The 15965-nt window shown below is 50.7% G+C and overlaps 2 pseudogenes; both read right to left on the minus strand.

Annotated features, from left to right (window-relative positions):
* Positions 1-7599: 7599 nt before the first annotated feature.
* LOC119320990 lies at positions 7600-8120 on the minus strand (annotated as a pseudogene).
* Positions 8121-8696: 576 nt separating this feature from the next.
* The window catches only part of LOC119320991, an 8686-nt pseudogene continuing 1417 nt past the window's right edge, over positions 8697-15965 (minus strand).

A 15965-nucleotide genomic window follows, 5' to 3' on the forward strand; every position in this document is an offset into this window, starting at 1 on the left:
AAATAAATGGATTTTTAAGAAGAAGACGGACGCGGATGGTAATGTTACCATCTATAAAGCTCGGCTTGTTGCTAAGGGTTATCGACAAGTTCAAGGGATTGACTACGATGAGACATTCTCTCCCGTAGCGAAGCTAAAGTCCGTCCGAATCATGTTAGCAATTTCCGCATACTATGATTATGAGATATGGCAGATGGACGTCAAAACAGCATTCCTTAACGGACATCTTAAGGAAGAGCTGTATATGATGCAGCCGGAAGGTTTTGTCGATCCTAAGAACGCTAACAAAGTATGCAAGCTCTAGCGATCCATTTATGGACTGGTGCAAGCATCTCGGAGTTGGAACATTCGCTTTGATGAGATGATCAAAGCGTTTGGGTTTATGCAGACTTATGGAGAAGCCTGCGTTTACAAGAAAGTGAGTGGGAGCTCTGTAGCATTTCTCATATTATATGTAGATGACATACTCTTGATGGGAAATGATATAGAACTTCTGGACAACATTAAGGCCTACTTGAATAAATGTTTTTCAATGAAGGACCTTGGAGAAACTGCTTATATATTAGGCATCAAGATCTATAGAGATAGATCGAGATGCCTCATAGGTCTTTCACAAAGCACATACCTTGATAAGATTTTGAAAAGGTTCAAATTGGATCAGTCCAAGAAGGGGTTCTTGCCTATGTTACAAGGTGTGAGATTGAGCTCGGCTCAGTCCCCGACCACGGCAAAAAATAAAGAAGAGATGAGTGTCATCCCCTATGCTTCAGCCATAGGATCTATTATGTATGCCATGCTGTGTACCAGACCCGATGTAAATCTTGCCGTAAGTTTGGTAGCGAGGTACCAAAGTAATCCCGGCAAGGAACACTGGACAGCGGTCAAGAATATCCTGAAGTACCTGAAAAGGACAAAGGACATGTTTCTCGTTTATGGAGGAGACGAAGAGCTCGTCGTAAAGGGTTACGTCGACGCTAGCTTCGACTCAGATCTGGATGACTCTAAGTCACAAACCGGATATGTGTATATGTTGAATGGTGGAGCAGTAAGCTGGTGAAGCTGCAAGCAGAGCGTCGTGGCAGGATCTACGTGTGAAGCGGAGTACATGGCAGCCTCGGAGGCAGCGCATGAAGCGATTTGGGTGAAGGAGTTCATCACCGACCTAGGAGTCATACCCAATGCGTCGGGGCCGATCAAACTCTTCTGTGACAACACTGGAGCTATTGCCCTTGCCAAGGAGCCCAGGTTTCACAAGAAGACCAGGCACATCAAGCGTCGTTTCAACTCCATCCGTGAAAATGTTCAAGATGGAGACATAGATATTTGCAAAGTACATACGGATCTGAATGTCGCAGATCCGTTGACTAAAGCTCTCTCGCGAGCAAAACATGATCAACACCAGAACTCTATGGGTGTTCGATTCATCACAATGTAACTAGATTGGTGACTCTAGTGCAAGTGGGAGACTGTTGGAAATATGCCCTAGAGGCAATAATAAAAGTATTATTATATTTCATTGTTCATGATAATTGTCTTTTGTTCATGCTATAACTGTATTATCCGGAAATCGTAATACACGTGTGAACACATAGACCACAATATGTCCCTAGTGAGCCTCTAGTTGACTAGCTCGTTGTGATCAACAGATAGTCATGGTTTCCTGGCTATGGACATTGGATGTCGTTGATAACGGGATCACATCATTAGGAGAATGATGTGATGGACAAGACCCAATCCTAAGCATAGCACAAAGATCGTGTAGTTCGTTTGCTAGAGCTTTTCCAATGTCAAGTATCTCTTCCTTAGACCATGAGATCGTGTAACTCCCGGATACCGTAGGAGTGCTTTGGGTGTATCAAACGTCACAACGTAACTGGGTGACTACAAAGGTGCACTACAGGTATCTCCGAAAGTGTTTGTTGGGTTGACACGGATCGAGACTGGGATTTGTCACTCCGTATGACGGAGAGGTATCTCTGGGCCCACTCGGTAATGCATCATCACAATGAGCTCAAGGTGACCAAGGGGTTGGCCACGGGATCATGCATTACGGTACGAGTAAAGTGACTTGTCGGTAACGAGACTGAACAAGGTATTGGGATATCGACGATCGAGTCTCGGGCAAGTAATGTACCGATTGACAAAGGAAATTGTATACGGGGTTTGATCGAATCCTCGACATCGTGGTTCAACCGATGAAATCATCGAGGAGCATGTGGGAGCCAACATGGGTATCCAGATCCCGCTGTTGGTTATTGCCCGAGAGTCGTCTCGGTCATGTCTACGTGTCTCCCGAACCCGTAGGGTCTACACACTTAAGGTTCGGTGACGCTAGGGTTGTATGAATATGAGTATGCAGCATACCGAATGTTGGTCGGAGTCCCGGATGAGATCCCGGATGTCAGGAGGAGTTTCGGAATGGTCCGGAGGTAAAGAATAATATATAGGAAGTGGTATTTCGGCCATCGGGAAAGTTTCGGGGTCACCCGATAATGTACCGGGACCACCGGAAGGGTCCCGGGGGTCCACCGGGTGGGGCCACCCATCCCGGAGGGCCCCACGGGCTGAAGTGGGAGGGGAGCCAGCCCATAGTGGGCTGGTGCGCCCCCCTAGGCCCACCCCCTGCGCCTAGGGTTGAAACCCTAGGGTGGGGGGGGGGGCGCACCACATGCCTTGGGGGGCACTCCTCCCCCCTTGGCCGCCGCCCCCTTGGGAGATTCAATCTCCCAGGGCCGGCGCCCCCCTGGGGGCCTATATAAAGGAGGGCAGGGGGGCAGCCGTACCCTTGTGCTTGGCGCCTCCCTCCCCCTGCTACACCTCGTCCTCCTCCCGTAGTCGCTTGGCGAAGCCCTGCCGGAGTTCTGCTGCATCCACCACCACGCCGTCGTGCTGCTGGATCATCATCAACCTCTCCTTCCCCCTTGCTGGATCAAGAAGGAGGAGACGTCTCCCGCCCCGTACGTGTATTGAACGCGGAGGTGCTGTCCGTTCAGCACTTGGTCATCGGTGATCTGAATCACGTCGAGTACGACTCCATCATCACCCTTCCCGTGAACGCTTCCGCATCCGATCTACAAGTGGTATGTAGATGCAAACTCACTCCCTTGACTCGTTGCTTAGATGAACTCATAGATGAATCTTGGTGAAACCGTAGGAAAATTTTTAATTTTCTGTAACGTTCCCCAACATCTTCCTCCCTGCCGCCGCCGGAAAGACCTTCCGAATCAGTGGGGGAGCTAGGGGGACCAGCAGGGCCCTGGCCCCCCTATGGCATTGTACAATACGAATGATTTTGTACTTAAGGTTAGTTTAGACATGATGTTTAGACAAAATTAGCTTTCTTGGCCCCCTCTAAATGAGAATCACCATGTTTGGCCCCGTTTAAGCTCCAATCCTGCCTCCGCCCCTGTTCCGAATCCTCCTTCTTCTTGACCGACCAGCGCTCTTCGCCTTGGCGTCCACGTCGTCCACGTCCTCGTCGAGCAGCTCCTGCGCCGCCTTGAGGTATTTGGAGTTCATCACCACCTGCCCCTGTGATGCCGCGGTCGTCGCCCCAAGGTGGTACCTCCCTTCGTTGCCGGCGATGGAGGCCACCGTGACCGGCGGCGTCTCACGGGACGACAGGCTGAGCACGGCAGCCAGCCCCACACTCCCATCGCACACCCCACCCCACTGGCGCGGTGCGTAGCCACGCTGCACGGCCGGTGGGTGACTGGTGGGCGTGCCGGACTGGCATGGAGACCGGTCGTGCTCCTCCACCACACCTGCCATTGCCATGCTCCTTGTCCCGCTGTGCCGTGCGCTCCCTGTTCCTCCCCAAAAGTTATTTTCCTTCAGAAAAAATAAGGGACCTTGCTTGCGGGGTTGCCTCGACTAGTTGCTCCTCCAAGGCTCCAAGGGCCAGCCCAAGCTTTGGTTCATCTCAAAATCACAGTTGCAGCTACTATTTGCAAAAGCAGGTAGCATGGCAATGATGCCTTACAGACAAAAATGCTTTGGATTTTGGTTTATCCCCAGTGGAATCACGGGTTCATATCACAGTCTCAATCGCAAATGAGTACTAGTTCATCTTTTCACTTGCGTTCTACTACAAAGGTCAAAATCGAAACGGAGTAAGAGTAGATCACAAAGGTTCTCGGTTTCATTTGATTCATAAGAGGGAAACAACTAGCAAAGGAGGCTAAGGGCTTGTTTGGTAGCCCGTGATCCCGGGGGGATCCCCGTCAAATACCAGGGCGCAAAGCCCACGAGACAATCTCGGCCCGTGGAAAACCACCGCAACCTTTGGTCGCTCGTTCGCTGGGGAAATTCTGGGAATATACTATTTGACGCTCTCTGCGTCAAGCTGTCGAGGCTTCGCATAAGAGCTGGCTATCGAACCGTGAACTGGGCCGGCCCATTTACAGTGTTCGCGTTTCCGGTTTTGGGAATCTTCTAGAGTTTCCCAGCCGGTTTTTTCTGGTTTTGGGAAGCTTCTAGAAGGTTCCCTGAATCGGTTTTTTCTTTTTTTGGGTTTTGTCTTTCTTTTTTAAGTTTTTCTGTTTATTTTTCTACTTTATTTTCTCTTTTTCTTTTCCTTTTCTGTTTCTTTTTTATTTTTCAAGTTTTTTTTGAAAATAGTTTATGTTTCAAAAATTGTTCGTAAACTTGAAAAATTGTTCCCACTTTTAAAAAACGTTCATTTTTTAAAAAATGGTCGTGTTTTCCAAAATTGTTCATAAATTCAAAAAATGTTTGCATTTTGAAAAAAATGTTCTGAGATTTAAAAAATGTTCCCTTTTTAAAAAATGTTTGTCTTTTCCCTTTTTTGGTTTTATTTTTTTCTTCGGAATTTTCAGAAAATGTTCTGACTTTCGAAATGTGTTCACTAATTTGAAAACAAATTATGTTTTTGAAAATTTGTTCGCAAACTCAAAATATGTTCGAGGAATTTGAAAAAATGTTCTCATTTCTAAATTTTGTTGTCATAAATTTGAAAATGTTCTGTAATTTCAAAAAATGTTCCAGCCTTTTAAATTTTGTTCACATACTGAAAAAATGTTCATCTTTTCTGAATTTTTGTAAAAACTGCGTTTTGAAATAATTGTTCGTGATTTCAAAAAATGTTTGTGTTTAGAAAAATGTGTTCATGATTTCAAAAAAATGTCCCTGCTTTTTAGAAAATGGTATAGTTTTTTTGGAAAATTGTTCACAAAATTTGGAAAGTGATTGTGTTTCACAGAACATTCCGTTTTTTGAAAAAAGAAATTACGTTCGAAATTCCTTAAGTAATTCGGATCTGCAAAGCGCGTCTGGTTCTTTATGTCTGATGCTAAGTTATGAGCACATTCGAGTACCACGTCAGCTGGTAGGAACACATCGTCTGGGTCACTCGATCGTGTGTTCGAATCCCCGCCATCGAATTACTTTTTGAGCAATGCTCATTCATGTCGATCGCTATCTTCATGGGCCGGCCCAGTCGGGGACGCTCCTGTGCGAAACCGCAGCAACTTGACGCAGAGAGCGTCCAATAGGAGGTCCCGAAATTCTGCCCCCATCCCCTTCCTTTCCCAGGGTGGGAGATGCACGCCTAGATAGGTCGGGGTGAAAAGCCACTACTCACGCGGGCGCATCTGGCGATCTCTGATCCAGCGACTACCCGAGTGCTTTGCCTAGAGTTTTTTCTGGACGTGATCTTCTCCCCTCCCTGTGACATCCAAACTACCATGGTGATCTCCCCGTGGTAGTAGGAGAGGATCCCCGATGGCCATGGAAATCCCCTGGTGGAGGATTGGAGCCCTGGGATGCTTTCCCTTTGCAACCAAATTAGGCCTACTCACGGCGGCGGAGTAGAGGGAGACCCACGACCCCCGCGTCGCTCCGCTTGGGCGACTCGGGGGACAGTTCAGGCGCCGCCGCCGGCCCCCTCCCTTGCGCCCCCTCTCCTCCGCCGCTGCCGCTGGCCTCGCCGCGGTGGCGGCGGCCCCCTGGCTCCGAAGGTGCCTTGGGGAGAGCCCGCGGTGGACGCGTGGGTGGCTGGTTCGCTGGGGTCATCTCAGGCGCGGCTTCTGCCTAGCTCCGCATCATGGGCGGGCGGTGTGCGCTCGGGGATGCAGGGTGGCGTCGAGGTGGCGCGGGCCCTGCTCGCCGGCGCATGGCCGTGGCGCACGCGGGCGGCCCCCGGCCGCCGATCTGGCCGGCGCTCCGGATCTAGGCCGTGGCTGGCTGTGGCGTGGACGCTGCTGTCTCGGGCCTCGGCGAGGTGCCCGTGCCTTCTGCGGCCGCTCGGGCGGCGTGGGGGCGGGGCGGGGATGGTGCCCAGCCACTCCCTCTCTTCCGGACAGATCCAACTCGGGCGGCAAAGGTATCTCCTGGCTGCCGCGGCCTCCCGCGGATCTGACACCTCCGGCGTGCTTTGCTCAGATCCATCCGTTTGTGCCTGCTTCGGCGGCCTGGTGTTGGACCTGCGGGCGCTCGGTGGCCGTTGTCACAGGGGTTGGCTGCCCCGTGCGGTGCTGCCTCCGGTCTCGGTTGTGACGTGGTTCAGCCTGAGTGGCAAGGGCGATGCAAAAGGGCGAAAGCCCTATGTCGGCTTTGGTCGGCACCGGCGGCAGCGGCGCCCTGTGGCGTCGGTGGAGTGCAGTCGTGCGATGCAATGGTTCCTCGCCTACTCTGTTCATTCTCCGGGTGAAAGCCCTTGATCCAGCTCCTGGATCGGACGACGGCGGCATCCTCAATGTCGTTACCACCTTGGTGGCGTCTGTCTTGGAGACGCTGCTCCATGTTGCTCGCCTAAGGTCTGGGATGGTGTTTTGCCGGTTTGAGGTTTGGTGGTTGTGGGTTGGTGCGGATGGTGGCGGTGGTGTGGCCGGTCTGGGGTCGACGGTGGTGTGTGTCGTGCTTGAGTGCACCTTGGTGTGTCTCTGCTAGGTGGTGCCCAGCGACTACGCCGGTGGCACACAGGGGCTGTGGCATCGTCTTGGCCTCACGCAACCTTTCGAATGTACCCCCGACACAGGTGGTGTCGTAGCGTTGTGCAGTCTCGGTTGTGTGGTGGCTTTCGATTGCGTCGATGGTGCAGTGTCATGGGCTGGTTTACTTGGCGATGCCCTTCGACTACACCGGTGGCACGGAGGTGCCGTGGCGCCGTCTCGGACTCATGTGTCCCTTCGAATGCGCCCCACGACACAGGTGGTGTCGCGGCGTTGTGCAGTCTCGGATGTATGGGGCCTTTCGATTGCGTCGACGGTGCAGTGTCGGGGTTTAGTCTCGGTTGGCCGATGCCATTAGATTACACTGGCGGTGCTCATCGTTGTGTTTTCCCTCTTGTTCTCCCATGCTCTGTGTAATGTTGGTGTGTGCCTTTTTTCTTATCTCTTGTCCATGTGCCCCCTGTAATTCTGGTCCACTTGGAGTAGCCAACTAAAAAATCACAACCACACCACACTGCCGCTCACAAAAAAGAAAGCGATCTGAACCAACTACTCTACTAACCCATCGCCAAAATCCAACTACTACGGCTGCAACCAACTAAAGAAACAGCTAAATTGTCTTCTAGATTCTCGGCTCTACTTTGTACAGTTTGCTCGTCGGAATGAGATGTTTGCCGGCCGCCGGCGGTCACCGGAGGACGTCCGACCGCAGGTGCGAGAGCTCCTTCCTGAGCTTGTGCGAGAAGAGCCTCCACGCGTCCATGCTCAGGTCCACTGCCGCCGTCAGCACCACGAACGCTGCCGCGTCCTCCGCACACCCGACGTGCGCCACCCCGACCTCCACCGTGGGCTTGCTGCACCGGCCCTCGCCCTCCACCGCCGCCGACATCACGAACCCGCGGTAGTTCCCCAGAGGCCACTGGCTGAAGTCGCCGCTGCCTCGCTGGCTGCAGCCCGGGGTGCTCCCCCGCCTCAGGGGCTGCGCGGCTGTCAGGTCGAGCGCGAACTTGCCGCCCTTGGACGCGGCGATGGTGGAGTCCGCGATGGGGACGGCGTGGTCCACGCCGTGGACGAGGAGGTCGAAGCGGTAGCCGAGGCTGTCGGACGACCCCGCCCCGCCGCGCTCGCCCAGCACTCGAGGCGGCCGCACGGCTCCCACGCGCCGTCGCCGGCGGGCCGGAGGATGAGCCACGCGCCCGGGTTGGAGCGGGTTGATTACTGCTAAGGCCAGGGGGATAATTGCAAAATGTGCTGCGCTGACCAGCTCTACTGACTAGGCTCCACTTGTCGTCGTCTGATTGGCTAGGACTAAATTTGCACATTTGGTGCAAGTTGTTGGATGCAATAGTTTGCTTTTGCAAGTTTTGAACTAGATCATCACATCCTGAACAAGTTCAAGGACTGCTGGTGCTATTACCTCTTATGGAAAGCACCACCAGTTCAAAAAGCGTTCTTCATGCACATCAACTTTGTGGAGACTTCAGTTCAAATGCATTTGACTTGTACGAAAAAGATGACATGAAGTTCAGAGGGTCGGGAAGACCGCCCTCTGACACCTGCTACTTCCATTGGAAATCAGTAACAACATTCAACCAGCATCCATGGTGTTCATACACTCATCCAGAACATAGAAAAGAGAAGCTGAACCAACAAACGTTGGATGCAGCCGGCCACTTACAGCCTCGGTAGAGTTCGACAGAACAAAGGACATAATTAAATCCAGCAAGCAGATGAACTACTTCGGTCGGTCACGAGCTAAGATGCAGCAGCATGGTGAAGAAGAGCTTAATTAGCAGACCACTTCCTTGGACGGCACGACGACGACTCGGCGATCACCGCCAGCTTTTCGCCATCCAAACCATGTGTCCCGTCTCCACACTGAGGCAGCCTCGGCTCCAGCGTCTGCCAGCCACAATATGTACATTCTTCTCAGCTTATTACAGATAGTGCATAGCTCTTTTGCAGAACTGAAGGAGACTTACCGTGCTTGCGAGGGTTTCCGACAGCCGGTTGATTTCTTCGGGGATATCTGAATCTGTGTTCTTGCCTGCCAAGTGTGTTTTAGCAGTGACGCACTCGTCATTTGGCTTACCATGGCCACCCCTACATGACATAAACTCAAGTTCAGTAATAATCCACTTGATGGCTTCTTAAAAAAGAATGACAAAATGCGGTGTGTTGGAGGCAGCAGCACTGACCTGCCCGGAGCATCGTTCTCACTCAACATCGGCAAGATTTCTGTTTCTGAAAATAGGAGGCTGTGATGGCTCACACCTGCTATTCCTTGCTTCTCCAGAAACTGGATGTGCTCCCGCAACGACTCGTCCCTGGAAGATATAGTACAGGCAAACAGATTAACTTTGCAGCAAAGAACCTAGAGTTGTCACCGACTATTGCTATCAGGGATCAAGAAGCTCCCTGTCCAGCCGATTCATGTGAAAACTAGCTGTTAATTAGTTCTCCTTTTTTTTGCAATTTTATTATTATCCATTTCCTTTGGGTACCCCAAATTGTCCTATCAAGAAGAACTAAAGCCTTCTGTACTTCAAAATGTCTCCATGACACCTCAACATTTTGTGTGTGTTTTCTGACTGATTTGTACTAAGTAATAATTAAAACCAGTTCCATTTCATATTTATGTTGAAGTACATGGAGCCTCGAATATTCCAGTGCTGATATCATCAGTAATGGAACAAAAGAAAATATCTTACATGTCAAGCTGCTCTCCATGCTCTTCTTGCAATTGTTTCTGGGTAAGGGAAACATCAAAACCTTGTTCCGGCAGACTAAAAAGCTCTTGAATGTCCTGAAGATACGCAAAAGAGTTAGGCATAGTATCCAGTAGAACATCGAGAAAGTAATGACAAGTAACGGTATCATGATAAGTACACTCTGGCTGAAGTAACGTCTCTGTTCTTTCTTCTCCGTGGCTGCCCTAAACAAAGCACCCTTGAGGACCTGGAAAAAGGTATATGCGATTCAAGGATGCGAGAGTATGGAACTTAAATATAGAGCCTGGAGATGTCATTATGAAAAACATTGGAGTAAGAAAATTCTAGATCATATTTGAACCTGCGATTTATACATCTTTTCTTCGACAGTTGAAGAGGTCATTAAGCGGTACACAATCACTTCTTTGGTCTGTCCAATTCGATCAACCCGATCAACGCTCTGATTATCCGTATTGTAAAATGGAAAACCGTGTTATGGAATAAAAAAACTTGCAGTGACAAGCATTCATAAAAGCAAAAGGAATACACTTGTTAAGGACGTGCCAATGTTCGGATACCTTGGATTCCAAGCAGGATCGACTAGTATGACACGAGCTGCCTTGGTGAGTGTAAGTCCAAGACCACCGACTTTTGTGGTCAGTAAAAATATTTGACCTCCATAGCCCTCTTGAAAATCCTGGATATGCAAATGCATAATACGTAAGCAACATAGCATGTAGTATAATTGAGTCCATTGCCTAATAACATAGAAAAAGGGAAGTGAGAACAGGAACCTTCACAATCCTTTCCCTCTCGGAAATATCAGTGATGCAACCATCCATGCGAGAAAAGTCGTAGCCCTCTAGTATTATAGCTTCCTTTTGCAATAATTGAATGTGTTACAACAGATGAGAATCCATGTCGCAAAACGAAAATGAGAATGTATATTCTGATGCCAGCAGTAGATCAGACATGCCAAAAGCCACCAGTCATGCTAAGACAATATTTTATCTCAAGTACTACTTGTCTATTGAACGGAACTTGAATATGATATGCCTCTTCTGTTGAACACAAGTGTCTAAGACTCGACATAACAGTAAGACGTGCACAGATTTTAACATCAGTATATTTTGTTAGCAGAAATTGCCCATTTACTCCACTAACAGAGTTTATCATGTACGTGAATATACAAAAAAGCAATGTATACAAAATAATAGATCTAATTTGAATGTTCTATATCACAAAAACATGGCATGCACTCCAACACAAACAGGATTTGACAACAGACCTGAATCAGGTTTAGCATTTTACAGTCTGAGAAAATATCAGAACATGGTGGCCCTCTTCAAGAAGATTCGGCTGCAACATTTACATTAACCATTTGAGTTTGCATAAACAAATAGCGGAGTACATTACTAACAACTAGTATGCGTCCGAGAATGCTTACCAACAAAGACAAGATAAAAGATAACTTGCATGAGACTTCCTGACTGACTTGTACTGCAACATCATGAGCCATATCTGCGAGGTTCATGGCCATTTTTTCAACCATCACCATATCCTGAGTACTCAACACTCCATCCATGCCTTCCAAGATGTCCTCAGCAGCTCTCTGAGTCAATATCAGTGGGTGATCACATATTTCTTTTCAATACCTGTTGATGAAAAGGAAAAAGATGAAACAGACATAACTGCACAAAAGAATGTGCACAGAAAAACACATGATAAATTAACGCCATACAATTAGCAAATGCTGCCTCCCATACAACCTCCATTTTACTTTATAAATGTATTTTTGGTTTAGCTCAGAGGTAACAGAAAGGATTAATAGTGAGGCAAAATTATTGTCTTAGAATAGATAGTCAATATGCAAGTTTAACAATAAATGATGAAGAGAGTGAGAGGTGAATGCGGGCAAGAGATAGAAAAGTCATCATTTCTACAAGCATGCCTTATATTTTATATAATATTGCAAACTCTTTTGAATCAGAGCAAGTATATGATGAGCATACATAAGCAGAGCTAAAGGAGTAGATGACAGCAACAAGAGAACAAATAAAGTTAGACAAGATGGATGCAAAGAACAGTACTAAAAAACCCCGTCGCTCGTGTCGCCCCACCCCGCGGGCGACCCGGGCGAAACCTAGCCGCCGCACCAGCCTCCTCCAGATCCGCCCACCTTCCCTCGCCGCCGCCGGCAAGCGCCGCCGGACAAAGCCCGAGCGGCGTCGGCGGCGGCGGGGCCTTCCTCTTCTTCCCTCTCGCGAGGCCATGGCGGTGCGGGGCCGCTCGGCCAAGGAGAGGCGCGGGGGCGCTGCGCGCGCGAGGAGCAGGCGTGGTTGGCGCGGCGCGCGCGGCGCGCGGGCGTCATCTCGCCAGGCAGGCGCGGCGAGCGGGCGTCGGGACGCCAGGCAGGCGCGGCGAGCGGGCTGCCGATGCGCGCGGCGGGCGTGGAGTGCAGGCGGCGGCGGGCGCGGCGAGCGGGCGCCGGGGCGGCAGGCAGGCGCGGTGGGCGCGGCAGGCCAGTGCTGCCCGCTCGGGCGCCGTGGGGGTGCGGGGGCGCTGCGGTCGGCTTTGGCCAGATCTGGCCTCTGCCAACCTGTGGCTGGAGGGCCGGCTAGAGGAGGCACCAGGCGTCGTTGGAGAGTGGCTGCGTTTCGCGCCTAGTCCGGCGACGTGTGGTGGTTGCAGTGGTGGTGTCGGGGATGGCTGGCGGTTGTCTCTCCTTCAAGCGCGTCCACGCCCGGCTCCTGGAGCTGTGGCGCCGTTCAGTTTGTCATGTGCTTCAGAAGGTTCGGGTAGGCCAGATCTAGCATGGATAGTCCTGTTCTTGCGCGCGGCGGTGCGAGCCGCACAGTTTGGCCAGGATCCTGCCAAGTCCTGCGCGCGGTGGTGCGGATCGGCTACGTTTGGTTCTCCCTCGACCTTTCCTGTGCGTTGCGGTGCGGAGGATCGCCCAGCTCTGCGCGCGGAGGTAGAGGATGGCCAGATCTGGCTTGGATCGCCCAGGGCCTGCGAGCGGCGGTGCAGACCGGTCGGGTTGGCGTGTGCCCGCCGAGTTCCTGCGTGCGGCTTGACCAATTCGTCTCTAGTAGTGTTTGCTTTGGGCTCATGTTGCTCTGTGGCGCTGGTGGCCTCGGATCCTTGGATTGTTGGTGGAAGACTCGGCTCCGGATGAAAATCATGCATCGACTCTATCGTTGCCGGCGGTAATGGCGTCCACGGATGTCGTCTTCCTTCTTGGAGGTATCGTTGTGGAGCCGTTCCCTTCCTTCCCAATAGCGTGAGATCTCCGGGTGAAAACCTAAGATGGGCAGTGCCAGATCGGGTGACGATGGAGTCCTCAGCTTCGTTTTCCTCCTTGGAGGCGTCACCTTGGTGATCCCGTCGAGGGTTCTGATGGTGTTCTCGTTTGATGGTAGAGCTTGGGTTTGTGGTGCTGCCGACGGGTCCTTTTCTTTCTTTTCTTTTTGCATTGCCTTTGTGGTGCTTTCCTCCTCTGAGGACTCTTGTAACACCTTCTTCTGATCAATGAATTTGGCAGTTCTCCTGTCAACATTCAAAAAAAAAGATGGATGCAAAGAGAAGGCTTTGGAGCTTATGCTTACATTAAGAGCAGCCAAGGGATTTCCTTCCGATTCAAATTGAACTAGCTCACTGTTCAGAAAAGCTTTATATAGACGTCCCTGCACCCAAAAGACAGACAAATTGCAAAATTGTCATTCGCCAATTACTCGACCAGTTTTGCATTAGCGACACCAAAATTTATAGTACCTGGCAATCTGTTAATTTCAGCCAGATAATTAGCTCATCCTTCTTTGGAAGCTTTTTATCATCTGTCAGCGCAGTCTCAAGGGACACTTCACTTTTCATGCGTCGCAAGAAATATGGCTTTATCCGTTCTCTTAATTCCTGTGAACCAAAGTTAATTATGAAAGAAGAATTATAATAGGTTTAGTTCAGACGACTACAAGTAATTATCCAGATTCAGATGGCTTAATCTAAATGGCTTGCCCTCTCATGGTTCAACTAGAAGTTGACATTAGATAATGTGGAGTTCAAACGCAGTTCAGTTAGAGAATTGCTTTCACATGTTAAACCAGAGACGAAAGTACTAGTTAGGGTTTTCCTCTCGCGACCGCGTCGCCCCCGCGGGCGACTGGTCGCGCCTCCAGCGCCTCCTCCCCGAGCCCCCCTCCCCTCTCTACTTGCCGCCGTCGCTGGCGTCCGGCCGGGCCTGGCCCGGGCGATGCTGGCGGCGGCGGCCTCTGTCCTTTCCCCTCGCGGGTCGCTCCGACGCGGGGCGGGGCGGCGCTGCGGGGTGCTCCCAGGCGGCGGCGGCGGTGCTCTCCGGCGTGGTGGCGGGGGATCTTCTGGGCGGCGGCGGGGCGGCGCGGCGATGTGATCTGGCGGCGCCCGCTCGTCCCAGATTTGGGCCCTTCGGGCCCCATCTGGGTCTGGACGGTCCGGCGGCGGGGAGGATCGTCGGTGTGGCTTCCGGGAGGCAGGGGAGCGGCGATGGGCGGGTGGATGCTGGCGGCGCTGGTGCCGCCCTGCTGCAGCGTGGCCGGCGGGGCTTTACGGGCCCAAATCGGGCCTGGCCGGGCCAGGGGTGGCCTGGTATGCCCTGCTGCTGCGTCCGGACGGCGACCGCGACGGTGCCGGAGGTAGTTCCCTCCCGCGTGGCTCCGGTGCTGCTGCTCATGTCGCCTCGTGCGTCTCTCTCCATCCTCTTGGCCTCATGGTGGTGATCTCGGTGAGGCGGCGTGGGTGGCGTCAAGACCGCGGTGGCGCATGCTGGTGGGCGGCGAGGTGGCTGGTTGGCTTCGGCCTGGTTGGGCGGTGGGGCTTGGAGTGCGGGAGAAATCCCTTGTCGGCTCTCTTCCGGCTCCGATGCGGTGACACCTTCGGTTGCCACCATCCCTTCTTGGAGGGTGTCGGATGTATCCATGCCCCACTTCCTTTCACGTGCCGGGGGAAACCCTAGGACACGTCCGGGCGGCAGCGTCGTCGACGTCGCATCCCTTGCTGGAGGTGCTGCTTGGTACGCGGCGGGTCGGAGCCTGGGTCTGTGGTGGGTCAATTTCGGAGGGCGCAGCGGTGGCGGGTCATCCGCGCTTTGTCGAGCTGCCGTTGTTGGCATTTCTTTCTTCTTCTTTGTTCTTTCTCTTTCATTTGGGCTTGTTGTGCTTCTCGCCCGAGCACTCCTCTGTATCGGTGTTGGTTGCTTTGTAATACAAAGCGGGGGGAAACCCTTTTTCGGTAAAGTACTACTTAGCTAATATATGAATACATTATGCACATCTTAGAGATCAGTTGATGTTCAGCTTGTAATTTCTCAACAAATCACAATGACAAGAAGTAATGGCATTGCACATGGTGGAATATATCAAACATGATAACCATTTATACAGTACTAAAATGCGGATATACCAAAAAGTAAGAAACAACGTTGACACACTAAAGTCTATCTGTCAATTGGACTCAAACACACAAAGATGACAGGTACCTTCGCTGCATTTGAGCGTATGTGCTTCTCTTGATTGCTTGCGGTCTTGTCATTTCCTCGACTGATAGGCCGTTGATACCTTGTTCTGAACCTGCCAAAATAGAGAAATAAATAACACTAGATGGTGCAAAGTAAAGCAGCATCACTAATGCAGGAAAACAAGGGAGTAAGTAAATTACTCTTCCTCATCACCCAAGGCTTCCGGGCAACAAAAATTGAAAATCGCCCACATTTGCTACAAGAGTATGCATGCTTATTTGCATCAGTAATAGGAGGACAAAGTACATAGGAGCATGTAAAGTACGGGGTTTTAGAAATTTCAGCTAGGTGGTACCATCAAGTTATTTTGAATAGGTGTTCCACTAATGGCAATCCAATGGACACAAGGTATTTCAAATAAGCTTTGGACTCTTTGTGTATTGGGGTTCTTGATATAATGTCCCTCATCAAGAACAACATAATTCCAAAAGTCCTCCTCCTCCTCTTCGTTGGTGTCATTATAGTAGTCACCTCTTATTAGATGGTAATTGATCCGGACAGTCATATGTTGTCAATAGGATACCTCCCTCCTGTAATACGACAATAAATAGCTGATGTAACTCACTAAAATGTATAGAAAAACTAGCTATGCATTTTTTTTAGATGGCGCTTATGCGGAAATGGTTCTCTGCTCGATTTGACACTTCGAATTAAACCCAAGGATATGAGTAGCCAACATAAGTCAATTTATATTAGGAAACCAAACCAAAGCAAACCTTGAAGGCATGTTGAAGCTCATTGTCCTGAATATTTATGTTGGAATTATAGTAGCTGTGAAAAGGAAGAGGAATCAAT

This window comes from Triticum dicoccoides, chromosome 6B (genome assembly GCF_002162155.2).
Source record: "Triticum dicoccoides isolate Atlit2015 ecotype Zavitan chromosome 6B, WEW_v2.0, whole genome shotgun sequence".
NCBI lineage: Eukaryota > Viridiplantae > Streptophyta > Magnoliopsida > Poales > Poaceae > Triticum > Triticum dicoccoides.